Source organism: Pseudorasbora parva, chromosome 6, assembly GCF_024679245.1.
Source record: "Pseudorasbora parva isolate DD20220531a chromosome 6, ASM2467924v1, whole genome shotgun sequence".
Lineage (NCBI taxonomy): Eukaryota > Metazoa > Chordata > Actinopteri > Cypriniformes > Gobionidae > Pseudorasbora > Pseudorasbora parva.
Genome location: NC_090177.1, coordinates 26,910,996 through 26,926,199, shown reverse-complemented (window position 1 = coordinate 26,926,199; position 15,204 = coordinate 26,910,996). Strand labels below are relative to the sequence as shown.

General features: G+C 37.8%; 1 protein-coding gene across 3 annotated transcripts in view; it reads right to left on the bottom strand.

Annotated features, from left to right (window-relative positions):
* Positions 1–15,042, bottom strand: part of dnmt3bb.1 (DNA (cytosine-5-)-methyltransferase 3 beta, duplicate b.1) — a 76,006-nt gene extending 60,964 nt beyond the window's left edge. For all 3 annotated transcript variants that reach the window (XM_067446532.1, XM_067446533.1, XM_067446534.1), the window contains exon 1: positions 14,843–15,042. The gene's annotated coding sequence lies outside the window, so the exon portion shown is untranslated. The remainder of the gene's footprint in view (positions 1–14,842) is intronic.
* Between the last annotated feature and the right edge of the window lie 162 nt (positions 15,043–15,204).

Below are 15,204 nucleotides of genomic sequence, written 5' to 3'. Positions count from 1 at the left end.
GTAGGCTATATCGCGATGTGTGAATGCGTTCATGTGATTGGCTAAAACAAGGGCGATATCTGATTGGTTTCTGGTCATGCCCTGTTCAAATGCAGTGAAGTTCACAGACCGCAAGCAGTTTGTAAATCAAGTTATATTTGTGTGTGCATCAGAAATACATTTCTGAATCTTGCCCTGTGCATTTCTGAATCTTGAGCGCATTTGTGAATCTTCTGAGCTTTTTAAATTTTGTGTGTGCATTTGTGAATTTTTTGTGCATTTATGAATCATGTGTGTGCATTTATAAATCATGTGTGTGCATATGTGAATGTAGTGTGTGTAATTATCTTTATTGATACTGATTTAGCTCCATACTTGATGTAAAATGCTAAGAATCGGATGAATCACGATTAAAAAATGATTCAGTGCTTTAAACATTTGATTATATCTACTGCATCAGGGATGGAAATTAGCACTCGCCACCAGCCAAATGCTGGTGATTTTGAGTTGTGGCGGGTAAACTCGCTTCACCTACCGGCCACCGCTGCGGGTTAATAAAAATATCTACTGTTTCACCTCTTTGTAAACTTTGTTTAATGCATGCGAGTGCTGCTGCTGTATGTTCGAATATGAGCAGGCGTTTTTGCCGTCATCATCACCCGGGTGTGTGTAACGTTAGAGCCAGAAGATGCAAATGAGGACTCGCACACACTGAGAAAAGATCCGTCACTGTGCATCATCCGAAAGCGCGCTCTCATCTCACAGCGTGCAAATATTGAGTTCTCTTTCAAGTCTTGCGCTTGAATAGACAAACTCCCACAAAAATATGTCAACATGTCCATCTTGATGAGTATCCAAGCAGACATAGTCTGTATATGCCTTAAGTGAACTTTATACAGTCGAGAAAGTCTCGACGCATACCCTTCATTAGGTCTTAAAAGGGCAGTAGCCTTTACTGCTGTCTGTTTAATGTCAAACAAAAGATAAATACATCACTCACTGCTCTTGATTGAATAGCTTTTGTAAGTTTAATAAGGATTAATCTTTAATTGAAACAGTTAAATATGCAGTTATTTTACATTTGATTACTTTATTGAATTTCTGTACCTTTCTGCAGGCCAGTGGGCCTGTGCATTAGCTATTATTAAATGTACACATGAGTGAGGTCAAGTTAAACATTTTATTTTGAATTTTATTTTATACTGTGCATTGTAGCAATGTGCTAAATAAATATTTGCATAACTTGTAACTGATTTATTATTTGAAACTTTAATATTAATTTATGCAATCGCAATGCTTTGATTTTTAGTAAAGTTACACAGTCATAACATTTGCCATAAAAAGCCAAAATGGTACTAATAATTGGCATCATTTCTTTTGGCGTTTCGTTTTTTGGCATTGGTATCCTCTCTTTCGGTTTTGGCCAAGAATTTTGATTTCAGGGCATCCCTTCTGACAATGTTCTGCTCAGTGTGTCATCAACACACTTCAGAAGATGCCAAATCTAATAGTTTCATTGTTGGGACTAAAAACATAAAACTGGAAGCCATAAAAGACCACGAATCATCCAAATGCCACATCCAGGTAAAAAAAAAAATAAAATAAAAAAACGCATAGACCCCTACTCATTTAATGAAATGTATATCAGTTCATGGTTTGTGTGTGTATAAGAGAGAGAAAGAGAAAATGCCAGTATTTCATTGAGACTTGAGATTAAATAAACTGCTTAAGTATTGTAGAGCTTGTAGTATTAATTTTCACATACAGTTACTCATTGTCGGTTAAAAACAAGAAAGTGGCTGGGAAAAACATTGAGTGGCTGGTAAATTTTAAAATCCACCAGCCACAGTGGCCGGTGGACAAAAAAGTAAATTTCCATCCCTGTACTGCATGCGTGAATTAATAGAGAAGTTGTGCTGCTTCATCCGTGCTCTCACAGTCACAGCTCTCCTTCACAGACATGCACGCGCTTTACCGCCTTCACTGGATTGCGTTTGCCTTCCATCCATAGTAAAATATAAATATAAAATAAAATACTGAAGCTTTAGGGAAATGGGTCATATCTGAGCATATTCAAGGATGCACATTTATTGCATGGACGGAGTAAACACATTTGTAAGTGTCTAAAATGCATACGCACAGTTCTGGTGAATTATACATGAAATTTAACGTATTATTGTTTAACTGACTATACAAAGCAAACTGCTAAAGTAACTACAACATTACCAACACTGAAATGAGATTGTGCGGTTTATCTATCAATCAGAGGCGCATTAAAGTTGCGATAGCAACACGTTTACTTTCAGAATCATCATAAGGAAAATGTTCCGTATAAAGGGAACAAAGAGGGCTTTTCTTTCCATTCCGTGAAGAAAAGTTAGTTTAGGATTAGCTGGAAAAGGGACTGATATTTCCTCTCCATGGAAGCATTGCATGTTTAATGCCTGGAACACTTTAGTGAGGTTGTGTAGCCATTAACACTATCACACACAATAGCTAGCATTAACAAAAAATAATTTTAAAGCCTTTTTAAATTTTGGCTTATTTTCATTTGTACAAATGCCATTTTATTTAGGCTATTAAAGGGGTGATGAATTGAAAATTATCTTTCCCTTGAGCTTTTGATATAAAAGGTCATGGTAATATAAGAATATCCTGTAAGTTTCAGAGCTAAAAACTTCCTTGTTAGTCAAAGAAAAGCTTTTATAGACACCAGGCTCAGCAAACGGTCCTGTGCTTCATCCTTACGCCAATGTGCGACGAAACACCGCCTCTACAGAACGTGTAATTTAGTAGCCCAGCCCACCGACTCATGGAGCTGTTCGGTCGATCACAAGCCAGCAGCAATAAACATGTGGAAGATAGCAAGCAAGATATTGTGGAAGAACACAGTCGCATCATAAGTTTCCTTCGGATCATAATATTAGGAATGTGTGATACTTCATTTATTTTTAATAAAGTTCCAGCTGACGTGGGGAAGACATGTTCACTTCATTTCACTGCGGGATCATTTGTAAACAAATCTCCGGTCGATGCTGGATTTGGATCCGACAGGAATGGTGCAACACACTTATGTGAGTAAAACACGTTTTTATATGTGATAGTATTGCATTGTTTAGATCGTTTTGCTAATGTGTATGTGTCTAACAGAGCATACATTTAGCACGCTGGACTTAGACACGTATGGGCCAAGGCTCGCAAAGCCCAGCAGAAGCCGATGAATCTCATTATATTCCGTTCTTGTTCTGTGCTATTCTCTCTCTCTCGAGTGCGGCGCGTGCGAGTTGACATCTGAAGGTAGGCGCACGCGCCGAACGTGTGTTTGTGCGTGTGTGGTTCGCGCTTATATCGTCCAATCTTGTGGGCTATGTGTAATATAAAAATAATTGTCCAATCAATCACGGGCCGATGAGAAATAAATCATTGTGTTTGTTTGATAAAGACGTTTACGAGCCCTGTGGTCGAGAGAATAATTCTGTTTGCTGCTTCGCCCTCAATCTCTCCTCTCTCATGTGAAATGACAGGGGAGTTTAAGCTCATTAAATATGCAAATCTTATCCAATCTTATCCAATGCCCATCAAAACCCAGCGTTTTTGAGAAAGCCTCAAAACAAGTATAGAAAATAGCCTATTACTTATTAGTTATGATGTTTTTGAATGTACAAACCACACAAATGTCATTAGTTGACCTCAGACAACAGTATAAAAAATAAAAAAGCCAGTTCATGACACCTTTAAAGTAAAGTGTGTGATAATAATAAAACAAAGTAATAATATGAACTAACGTTAACAATGAACAAGTGATTTTTTTTTTTTTTTGGTAACACTTTACAGAAAGGTTCATTAGTTAACAAACTGATAATGAATTGCAATTATGAAGCCTTAATTATCTTTGTTTATGTTAATTTCAACATTTCCTAATACTTTATTAAAATCTTGTTAACATTAGTAAATGCACTGTGAACTAATGTGAACAAACAATGAACAGATTTTTATTAACAAAGATTAACAAATACAGTAACAAATGTACTGCTCATGGTTAGTTCATGTTAGTTAATACATTAAATAATGGTAACTAATGTAACCTTATTGTAAAGTGTAACTTTTTTTTTGGTAACACTTTACAATGTTTCATTAGTTAATGCATTAGTTAACATGAACTAACAATGAACCAAAACCTCTTTTCAGCATTAGTTAATCTTTGTTAACATTAGTTAATAAAAATCCAGCTGTTCATGGTTTGTTCATGGTTTGTTCATGTGTGCATTAACTAATGTTACCAAGATTTTAATAATGTATTAGTAAATGGTAAAATTTATATTTACAAAGATAAATAAATGCTTTATAAGTGCAGTTCATTATTAGTTCATGCTGAACCTTATTGTAAAGTGTTACCAGGTTGGTTGTCCATTCTCTGACCTCTGAAGGCCGCTGTGTAATTTACACCCTGAATTGGACACATTAGGGGAAGAATTTTAATAATCCTATGCAGCGGCGTAGCACCAAATTTTGGGCCCTGGGTACAAACCATCTTGCTGGGCCCCCGTACCATGTATGTGTATGTATAGAATACTGACTTCTAAGGGCCCCCCCCCTGCCTCGGGCCCTGGTTACTCGGTACCCTTTATCCCCCCAGTCCAACGCCCCTGATCCTATGAATGCAGAAAATGCATAATCGAATCGAATTAATGGAATCGTATAGAATTTGAATGTGAATCGTATCGAATCATTCTGAATTGGCAAAAATCATTAAAATCGAAAACCTATGAATCGGGAATCGAATCGATTCGATTTGCTGCCTACCCAAAGATTCACAGCCCAACAAGTGAACTTGAACTAAGTTAATTGCTTTTTAGAATGTGTAACTCCTAATGTGGAAGCAAGCACTCTTCCAGGAGCAACGCACTTGAAACAACAACACAACTAAACCCAAATAATCCACGTTTTATTACAATACTGTTCTCTTTAGTGATCGACCGATATATATCAGATTTTTCCCGATATTTAAGCATTTTCCTATAATCGGGTATCAGTTTTGTAATATCGGTTTTCCTGATAAATGACCATCTTGTGGACATTTTGAGAATTGCATACAAGCGCGCCATTAAAGGACTGCCTCTGAGGGGAATGAAATGAGTCAACAACGGTGTTCAAAGGTAAAATAACCTGCATCCCTTAATTAATACATTTTGTTTAAAGGGGGGGTGAAACACTCAGTTTCAGTCAATCTCATGTCAATCTTGAGTACCTATAGATTAGTATTGCATCCTTCATATCTCCGAAAAGTCTTTAGTTTTATTATATTTATAAAAGAAATATAGGCTTTACCGAGCCTTTCCGGAAAAAAATGAGCGCCTGGAGGCGTATCGTGTGGGCGGAGCTACAGAATGACGAATGCGCACAAAGCGGTGACGTCCTCAAGCATGGAGAAACCCACGGCTATCGATCTAAGCTAATAGATATATGATCCAGAATCAAATTCGGAGGCTGAAATAAATTGAACAGGAGAAAGAGCAACAGCAGGACGTCCGTCTCTGTGGTATGTACTGTATTTAGTGGCCTCTCAACATTTGTGTGTGTTTAGGCCATCCTTAAAAATATTCTTGTTTGCCGTAACCCGACCGACCCTGTCAATTTAGGGCCGACTCAAATTTATTTTTATTTTTTTCCTTTTAGTCCGACCGACTTGCCGGTTGTAAATTGGCTTTAAGACCGACCAATTTCTTTTTTTACTCTTCAAACAACTAATACAACAGTAATAAAATAATATGAATTATATTTTAGTAAGTATTATAAATGTATAAATTGCCTGGGCCATACAAACAAAGGCTACGTTCTTTCTTTTATAGAAAAACCTGTGATGTCATCTATGTTTACACTATGCGGATGTCACACTATGGCCTGCACGTGCGTTCGTTTCGGCTCGGCTCATACTCTCATTCACTGTAACGTTAGACAGTTAAAGCCCTGTCGGAGATTTCGCCGCATTTTGTGACAGGAGTCAGGACCATGGACACGTTACACACACCAGGCAAGTGCACTGCAGAGGGGAGGGCTTTGAGCCCCTGCCCTTTTTGAAAATGAATCAAAAGTGCCCCTCTCAACATTTATCATTACTATATTGTGGCGAATAAAACAGAATTTGAATTATAATTAATATAACAACGTGTACAAAACATTAACAAATGGCAGAAAAGCCGTTTATCTTGTCTGTCAGTCTGAAATGTCGTTGTCATAACGCGTTGCTATGGGTAGCGTGTGTTCTGCTCGACCCCAGCGCGTGGTGGGAGCGGCGGCACTGGTTGTAACTTGAAAAATAATGCTTTATGTATGGTTCTGTCGATGGATACACGTGCACTACAACAGCGATAATAAAAGAAAAAGGTTGGCAAAACGGTCTATTTTTGTAAACTGTGTTCAATGCATGCGAGTGCTGCCGTATGACCAGTCATTTTCGCCTTCATCACTCAGTATAGTCGCCAGAAGACGCGAATGAGAACCCTCTGCAGTGAGAGAAGATCTGTCTCTTTGCGCAGCGAGCGCACGTCTTACAGCGTGCAAATATTGAGTTCTTTCAAGTCTTGCGTTTGAACGGACAAACTCACACAAAAAGTATGTCAACATGTCGATCTTGATGAGTATCCAAGCAGACATAGTCTGTATATGCCTTAAGAGAACTTTATACAGTCGAGAAAGACGATGCATATCTCTGTATTAGGTCTTATAGGGGCAGTAGCCTTTCTGCTGTCTGTCAAACAAAAGATAAGGACGTCACTCACTGCTCTTGATTGAATAGCTTTTGTAAGTTTAATAAGGATTAATTTTTAATTTAAACAGTTAAATGTGCAGTTATTTTACATTTGGTTAATTTATTCAATTTCTCTACCTAAAAACTAATGTTAGACCTACCTGGAAAACCTTAAATGCATTGTTTATTTTATTAGTATCTTTGCTCAATAGTATTTATTTGTGCTGCTGCTTGTATTTAAGTTTTTTGTTCTTATTTTCTTTATTTTTATTTGACAGTAGTTTTTTCTGTCCCTGAGCATGGCAAATACCAAACCGAATTGAAACCGTGAACCTAAAACCATGATACAAACCGAACCGTGAGCAATCTGTACTGTTACATTCCTAGCGTAACGTATGTATGGGGGGGGCACAAAATTAGAACATTTTCAAAGGGTGCCATGACTGAAAAAAGGTTGGGAAACACTGATTTAGTGAACGGCTCTGGCTCGAAGGCAGGAAAAACAATCCAAACAGTCACGATTTTTAAACCTTTTTCATCATTAACGTTAATCAAATCTATTATTCTAAATGTAGGCTGCCAAGAAGGAGGAAAGAGGGGCAGTGTCTCTTCAAAAAAACTGAAAGACAATACATAATATTACAAAAATCAAATAACGTCTGAAAAAAAATGGTCTGCCATTGTCTGCGATGTTTGTTTACTGTACTATTTACCAGTAAAGAGTTGGTTATAGCTACTTAATTAATTGAATTCATAAAAACAACTTTTTGCTTTTTAATATTCAAATGCACTAGTCTATATCACCAGATGCGTTGGTCTGGCAAGAAGTGCAAGCCACTTCAGAGACACAGATAGTTGCGTGATCTGAGTTAACACAATCGAGCGTAAAAATAAGAAACATATCACGGGAAAATACTAAAACGGGAAGATAGCGGGAAAAGAGCTAAAATACCTGAGAAACCCGGAAAAAAAGGGAGGGTTGACAGCTTTGAGTCAATGAAAGCTAGCATGGCGGTTGGACCCTTTTCTTAAAGAATGCACCTGAAATTTATGCAATAAACATGTTTTTGACAAATATTTCAATTTGTTTGTGGTTTATATAGCCGGCAATTAGCCTATGCACCCGAAGGCACGGCTTGAAGACCCAGTCAGTGATGTCACGATATGCCAATTTGTTTTAATTCATACCTACGTAATCACCATCACCAAAAATTGACTTTTTTTTGTATTAAAATTTGGAAAATAAAATATAGACCCTTTTTTTTTTTTTTTTTTTTACTGTTATTGCAAACCAAAATATTTTTAAGGATGGCCTTACTCGCAGTTTATTGTCAATTGTATGTGACTAAACCTTAGCAGTAGCAAGCAAAACGGTTTTGCACGTCAGACTAGTGTAACGTTATACATAGAACAACAATGGAGTAACCATTAGCGCATTTGAATGACGAAGCACTAGGGCTGTACTAGAATAATCGAATATTCGAATATTCGTTCGGTGAGGTGGCATTCGATTTTCAGTTTTGAGATTCGAATATTCTTTTCTTTTTTTAACACGTGACTTCCGTCGCGGACTCATTCTCACTCATGCTTGAACCACCCGTTGGCGAACGTAGTGATTTATTTCATCTCATACTGAATAGGTTCAAAATGCCCAAGACCTCAGCTGTTTGGGAGCACTTTAAATTAAGTGAGGATGACAAGACAAAGGTAGTGTGTCAAATATGCGATTTGAAACTGGCCTACCACAACAGCACCACAAGTTTGAAAAATTCGCCTAATTTGCTATGATAAATAGGCTTATTGCAAATATGACACTATTTAAAAACATACAGCAGCACAGGCTAAGAATAATTTGTTTATAGGTACATCCACAGGTATCGCAGCCATCAACATGCTCAACAAAACCCAAACCTTCACAGCAGATCCTGCAATTCCGAAAACCATTAACAGAGAAAAGAAAGAGAGAGATAACAGATGCCATAGTAGAGTTTGTCGCTATGGATATGAGGCCCGTTAACGTAGTTGAATTAATAGCTCTGTTTAAATTAGTGCCTGCAGCTGAGAGCTGAGCTCTGAGTTAGTGATGTGTCATTCATGAACGATTCGTTCATTTTGAACGAATCTTTATTATGACTCCGGACTACCGAGTTGTCTCAGATAGTGATTCGTTCATTTTGTGTTGACCGCGCATGCGCATTACGAAACATATGGCCTCTGAATCAGCTCTGAATCTCCGAATGATTAGTTCTTTTGAGTCTCGGGTTTGAGTATTTCGTTCTTCCTGTTAGTCCCGTGGAGTCTATGCTGTCAGTAACGGAAACAGAAAAGATTAGTTCTTTTGAGTCTCGAGTTTGAGTCTTTCGTTCTTGCTGTCAGTCCCATGCTGTGTGTGTGTGTGTGTGTGTGTGTGTGTGTGTGTGTGTGTGTGTGTGTGTGTCTATATATATATATATATATATATATATTACACAGTTGATTCAAAATTAGTCTAATTGAATTTGTGATGTTAGACTTGAATAGTCAATATATTTCCCATATTTGTATATGTCTGATATTAACTGAGAATAGTATAAAATAAAATAAAAATAATAACTACGTGCTTTTTACTAAAAAGGTTGTGAACTAGTGTTCTATACGGCGACAAGTCACGTGACAAAAGAACGAACGACTCAAACCCGAGACTCGATCAAAAGAACTAATCTTTTCTGTTTCCTTTATTGACAGCATGGACTCTATGGGACTAACAGGAAGAACGAAAGACTCAAACCCGAAAGACTCGTAAGAACTAATCTTTTCTGTTTCCGTTATTGAAAGCATAGACTCTATGGGACTAACAGGAAGAACGAAAGACTCAAACCCGAAAGACTCGTAAGAACTAATCATTTTTGTTTCCGGACTTGTGTCACGCACGGTCCGGGCGGCCCAGCCCCCAGCCAGATCTGATCAGAGTCAGACACAGACGAGTCGACAGCAAACGTCTCGAGGAGCTCGAAGACACGAGAGGCGGAGAACAAACGTGATAAATATGAAGTTGCAAGAGAAAGAATGTTTTGGATCAGGAGGTGAGGTGAACAAACAGAGACTGCAATAGCCTGACCCAACAACTAATCAATTAATTAAACATTTCAGTTTCTTATAATTTGGCTTTGGTTGCAGTACCCTATAGTTTATTTTTATGTAGTTTTAAAATGTAATCAACATTTTCATAAGTACTAGATGTGTTGGGCTATTTAACATGTCATTTTGGTGAAATGAACGAAATGACTCGAAAAAAGATTCGTTCATTTTGCTGAACGAGACTCAAAGATCCGAGTCAGTAAAATGATCCGAACTTCCCACTACTACTCTGAGTGTAATCTCCCATCCCCCATGCGCGGGTTCAAAACATGCGGAAATGGCTCCCTCTGCTGGCTGTAGTCTTTAGCCTTTGGCTAAACAATTCTCCCAAGATGCAAATATCGTCAATTTGCGGCATAGGAGGAATTTTTCCAGAAATTAAATGCACAAATCTCTTGTCTCAGGGGGATATGAGGGGGGAAAGCACAATCATTTGAATATACTCCAGGGTTTCTACTGATACAAAGCCATATCCTAATTGCTGAAGTAACCCTTTAACTGTGCAATGGTCATAACTGTTTTACAGTATTGGAACATCACAACTTTGTTGCATGTCTGCAAAATGTAGTAACTCAAAAAACATTTCACTCATTTCATTTTTTTTGTCATCATGTGATCTGGACTGGTCAAAATGTTTAGATGTCTTTTCACCGTGGCAGTCACCCCAGGAAATGTTTGTTATATCTTTTTGTTGACTTTTTTGTCTATCTAAATGCTACTGTGTATCATACTGAGCTTTTCAGATACAGATTTCAACAATTGATGAGATTTACTAGTAAATAAATATGCACATTTGTTATGTGTGCAGTACACTTTTTTATGAAGCAATGTAAACATTTATAAGTATATTTTCTAAGTATTTGTATGTACATAAATTGAATAAAGTCATCAAATGTAAAACAACATTGCATTGAATCTTCACCGTATAAATTAAATAAAGATCAATCATTATTAAAGTTACAAAAGCTTTGATTAATAATAAAAACACAGCAGGAATATTAGGCTCCTGTCACTTTAATATCCAGTACACTGATACTGATAGACCTGCATATTTCTTGACTATTTATGTTCAATTAAGACATAACCTACGTTTTCTAGGATACTGGCCAAGACGGGCATGTCATGCATCATGTTGACATCATTTTTGTGTGGATATGTCCATTCAAGCGCAAAACTTGAAAGGAACCTCAATATTTGTGTGCTGTCTGATATGTACGCGACTTTCAGTGTGTGCGCTTTTGATTTAGTGCACATGAGTGCTCTTTAGCGTCTTCTTTGAATGGTTGAATAGCATTGGCCTAAATGAGTTTAGATAAACCAAGATAGCAACATGTAGTGTTCAGGTCTCACCAGTGCTTGCATAGTAGTATGCGTACTATTAACACGAATGTTCCCAGAATGCATATCCATAAACTGAAACATTTTTTTAACTCATTATTTTATGCATTGTTATTTTCAACAAACCATATTATAGATGCATATGCGTCATCAGATTTGAGATAAACCACGGTGCAAGTGCGTGCCAATCCGTGGTCGGACTTTTCTTTTTAGAGTGCATATATTTAATTTTTTTATGAATTTATAATACTTTTTATGGGGGTGAGCATTCACTTTAATTCTGTCATGTTTAGTATCATTATTCATGTTTCTCTGTAAAATCCCACAAGGTAGAAACATTAGCCTGTCAACACAACAGTCATCAGTCATTCACACTTTTAGATAACAGCTGTTGTTCACGTTACACCCTGAGGGTGGCGAATGTGTTTCTGTGTCATTATAACTTAAAAAAATTTCCCATGGCTTTGGAAGGCAGTTTCATTCCATAGTCTATATCATAGTCTGTATCTGACATGCACACTGGATATAAGGGAAATAGGAAAACTGGGGAAACTGGGGAAAGTGCAAACAGGACAGAAGCAGGCCATCCAGGTGCATCCTACAAGTAATGGCTAAATGACATTGTGCTTAAGTCTGCACTGCAGACAAGCACATGCAAGTACTTGCACACACAAAGGCATTTACTTCTTAACTTCTTCTATGGATCTCATTTCAAGTCCATTATCTAAGTGACAATGCGTAAGTTTTCTTTATGGGTTCTATAAACGCACGCATACTCCCTCCACTCCACATCCCAGTGGGAGAACTGAGAAAACCTGTGAAGGTGAATGAGATTTAATACAATAAGAGGCCACATCAAAGGTCTGTATGAATGACAGAGATTGTGGACTGAACCTAATGTGAGCAAGGTTTTTGTATAAATCCAGTTTTAGAGTGTGTGTGTGTGTGTGTGTGTGTGTGTGTGTGTGTGTGTGTGTGTGTGTGTGTGTGTGTGTGTGTGTGTGTGTGTGTGTGTGTGTGTGTGTGTGTGTGTGTGTGTGTGTGTGTGTGTGTGTGTGTTTGCAACTCATTGCAACTCATAACTCTGGGAAACCCATTTGTTATTATGACGTTGTTGTGCAGTAAATTTGTGATGAAATGGAAGAAGCAATATATCTTTTTCCATATTGTGACATACAGTACATCCTAAATGATTGGGAGAAAAAAAAGTATTTCTTGAACTTGGTTCAATGCATCTTTCGTTGATTGATTTTTGAGAAGTACGGTACGCACTCAACAATGGAGCCAAATAAACAATTGTTATAACGGATATAACAGATATAACGAGGGGTGGGGTTTAAGCAGACTAAATGATTGGATAATTCACTGCACACGTCACCAGAGAGAAGCCTGGCGCTTTCAACAGAAGGGCCAGTTATGACAATTAAAAGGTTAGTTCACCAAAAACAAAATTATTGTGTCATTAATTACTCTCCATCATGTTGTTCCAAACTGAGTGAGTGAGTGAGTGAGTGAGTGAGTGAGTGAGTGAGTGAGTGAGTGAGTGAGTGAGTGAGTGAGTGAGTGAGTGAGTGAGTGAGTGCGTGCGTGCGCGCGAGCGAGCCAGGGAGTGCGTGCGTGAGTGAGTGAGTGAGTGAGTGAGTGAGTGAGTGAGTGTGAGAGAGTGAGTGAGTGAGTGAGTGAGTGAGTGAGTGAGTGAGTGAGTGAGTGAGTGAGTGAGTGAGTGAGTGAGTGAGTGAGTGAGTGTTATTGATGTAATGCGCGTCATTGACAAAATGCGCGCCCAGATGTTCGAATAGTTAGAATATTCGTGTTTGTTTTAGAGGGAGTGAGTGAGTGAGTGAGTGAGTGTGTCATCAAAAATATCTTAATTTGTGTTCCGAAGATAAACGAAGGTCTTGCGGGTTGGGAATGACATGAGGGTGAGTAATTTATAACAAACTATTCATTTTGGGGTGAACTAACCCTATAAATGAAAAAGGGTCTAAATATAGTTTAACATGGACTATGCATATAAAAACATGCAGAAAAAGGTACAGAAGAACAGTTTGCTCACAAATTGGACATCACTAATTGTGAGCTTACAGAAAAGAAGAAGATTTAAGATTTCAAAACTTTTTGAAAGTTTTGTTTCTATCATTTATAAAAGCGGAGATAGTCTCGTTATACGAACCGGCCGTATCATTCTGAGTTCACTATGCAGTCTCATTGTTACTAGAGGTTTGATTGAAGTCTGAGTCATTTTTATGCAGCAGCGCAAAACCAAAGTGACGGCACGGCATTCCTTCGAGAGGCCCTGTGGGCATTGAGCGTTCTGACCAACGACAATTAGCACGTTACCCTCGCTCAGATGCACGCTGAACTCAACTGCGGAATTCACCTGCTCTGGTTGCCCCCTGATTTATTACACGTGCTCACATTTCTATTGTTTTAAAATCTCACCCAAAAATACAAAATAATGTCGTCCGTTACTTACTCTCATGTTGGTCCAAACCTGTATGGTTATCTTTCTTGTGAGGACCACAAAATGAGAATGACAGGCTTATTTGCCATTCACTTTCAGGGATCCGAAAGTCCCTTACAGAACTTACAAGGAAAAGAAAAGAACGAAAGTGCATGGAAAGTGAAAGATGACATTCAGTCCCTAACATTCTGCTGAGAAAGTCATAAGGTTTGGTATGTAAATAGTGATAGAACTTTCAGTAGCACTTTATTTTACAGTCCTGTTCCTCATGGACATACCATGTACTTATTACAGTAATTACAACTGGGTAATAACTAGGTACTAACCCTGAACCTACACCTAAACTTTTGACCCCTGTAGTTACCTTAAATTACCCTGTATTTTCTCAGTACAATGTAAACTGTACGTAGCTAGGCTACTGTAAAATAAACTGCATCCGAACTTTCATTTCGATTAACTTTAAATACATTTCCATTGGACTGTGTAAAGAAGGTACAGTAGAGTTATAAAACATTCTAAAAAAATATGTCCATGGCATAACAGTTAACACTTTAACTAATCTGTGTGGCTCTGTTACTAAACTTCTTGACGTCAATTAAATAAACCAGTTTTTAATATGGGCTAACATAAATTATTTTACGTCGTTTAACTACTTATTCGCAAAATTGGTTTCTTTCTGGTCACACATTTACAATATGGTATATGTAGCCTATACCATCTACTTTAATCTGAGGAAATCCCACATACATGCGTCTTCACTAAACATCTGGATTTTCTTGACAACGTGGAAATCTTGGTACAAGAAATTATTTTATAGGTCTAAAACGAATATCCATTAGGAAATGTTCACATACACACACACACAAAACACATAAAGAACTCAAGCAGGCAATGTAAGAAAATAAGAATAAATCTCAAAATCTTCCCCACGCCATTTAGCCTAAATTCCCAAGCTCTCAGCACGCCTCAGACATGCACGCTCGACAACCACACATTATTGCAAGGTTTAACAACACGAAATTAAAAATATTCTCGTTACATATGTATGTATATATATATCTGCTGGTTAAAGTATGTAAAATACAACTAAGTTTAAACAAGTAGTCTATATAATCAGACATGTGCGGTCATGCTGCACTTGAACTCTCCCCAAAAACGCGCACCAGTGCTCTATGCAGAAGAGGCATGAAACTTACCTGTCTCTGGAGAAGTGGTGTTGTTAAAAACCCTTGAGAGCAGATATTCAACGTGCAGTTTGGAGTAGTCCACTGCCAAGGTACCAAGGTATGTCACACTAATCTTTGCTGATACGCACGCCTTTAAACCCTGAGGGAGAATATGTAAATGGAGTCTCGTTCAAGGATCGCTCGGTCTTTCGCCTACTCTCAGGCGTGACTTTTCCCGGGTCTCGAATCGCACTCCCACTGAATAAAAGCTACTTTTACTTCCTACTGTTTAACCCTTTCTCAGCATGAGATGGGTTTGTCATGCACGTGTGCTGTGATTGTGCAAATAAAAAAGGCATGTTTTTGTCTTCTTACAGAGCTACTTTTTTATG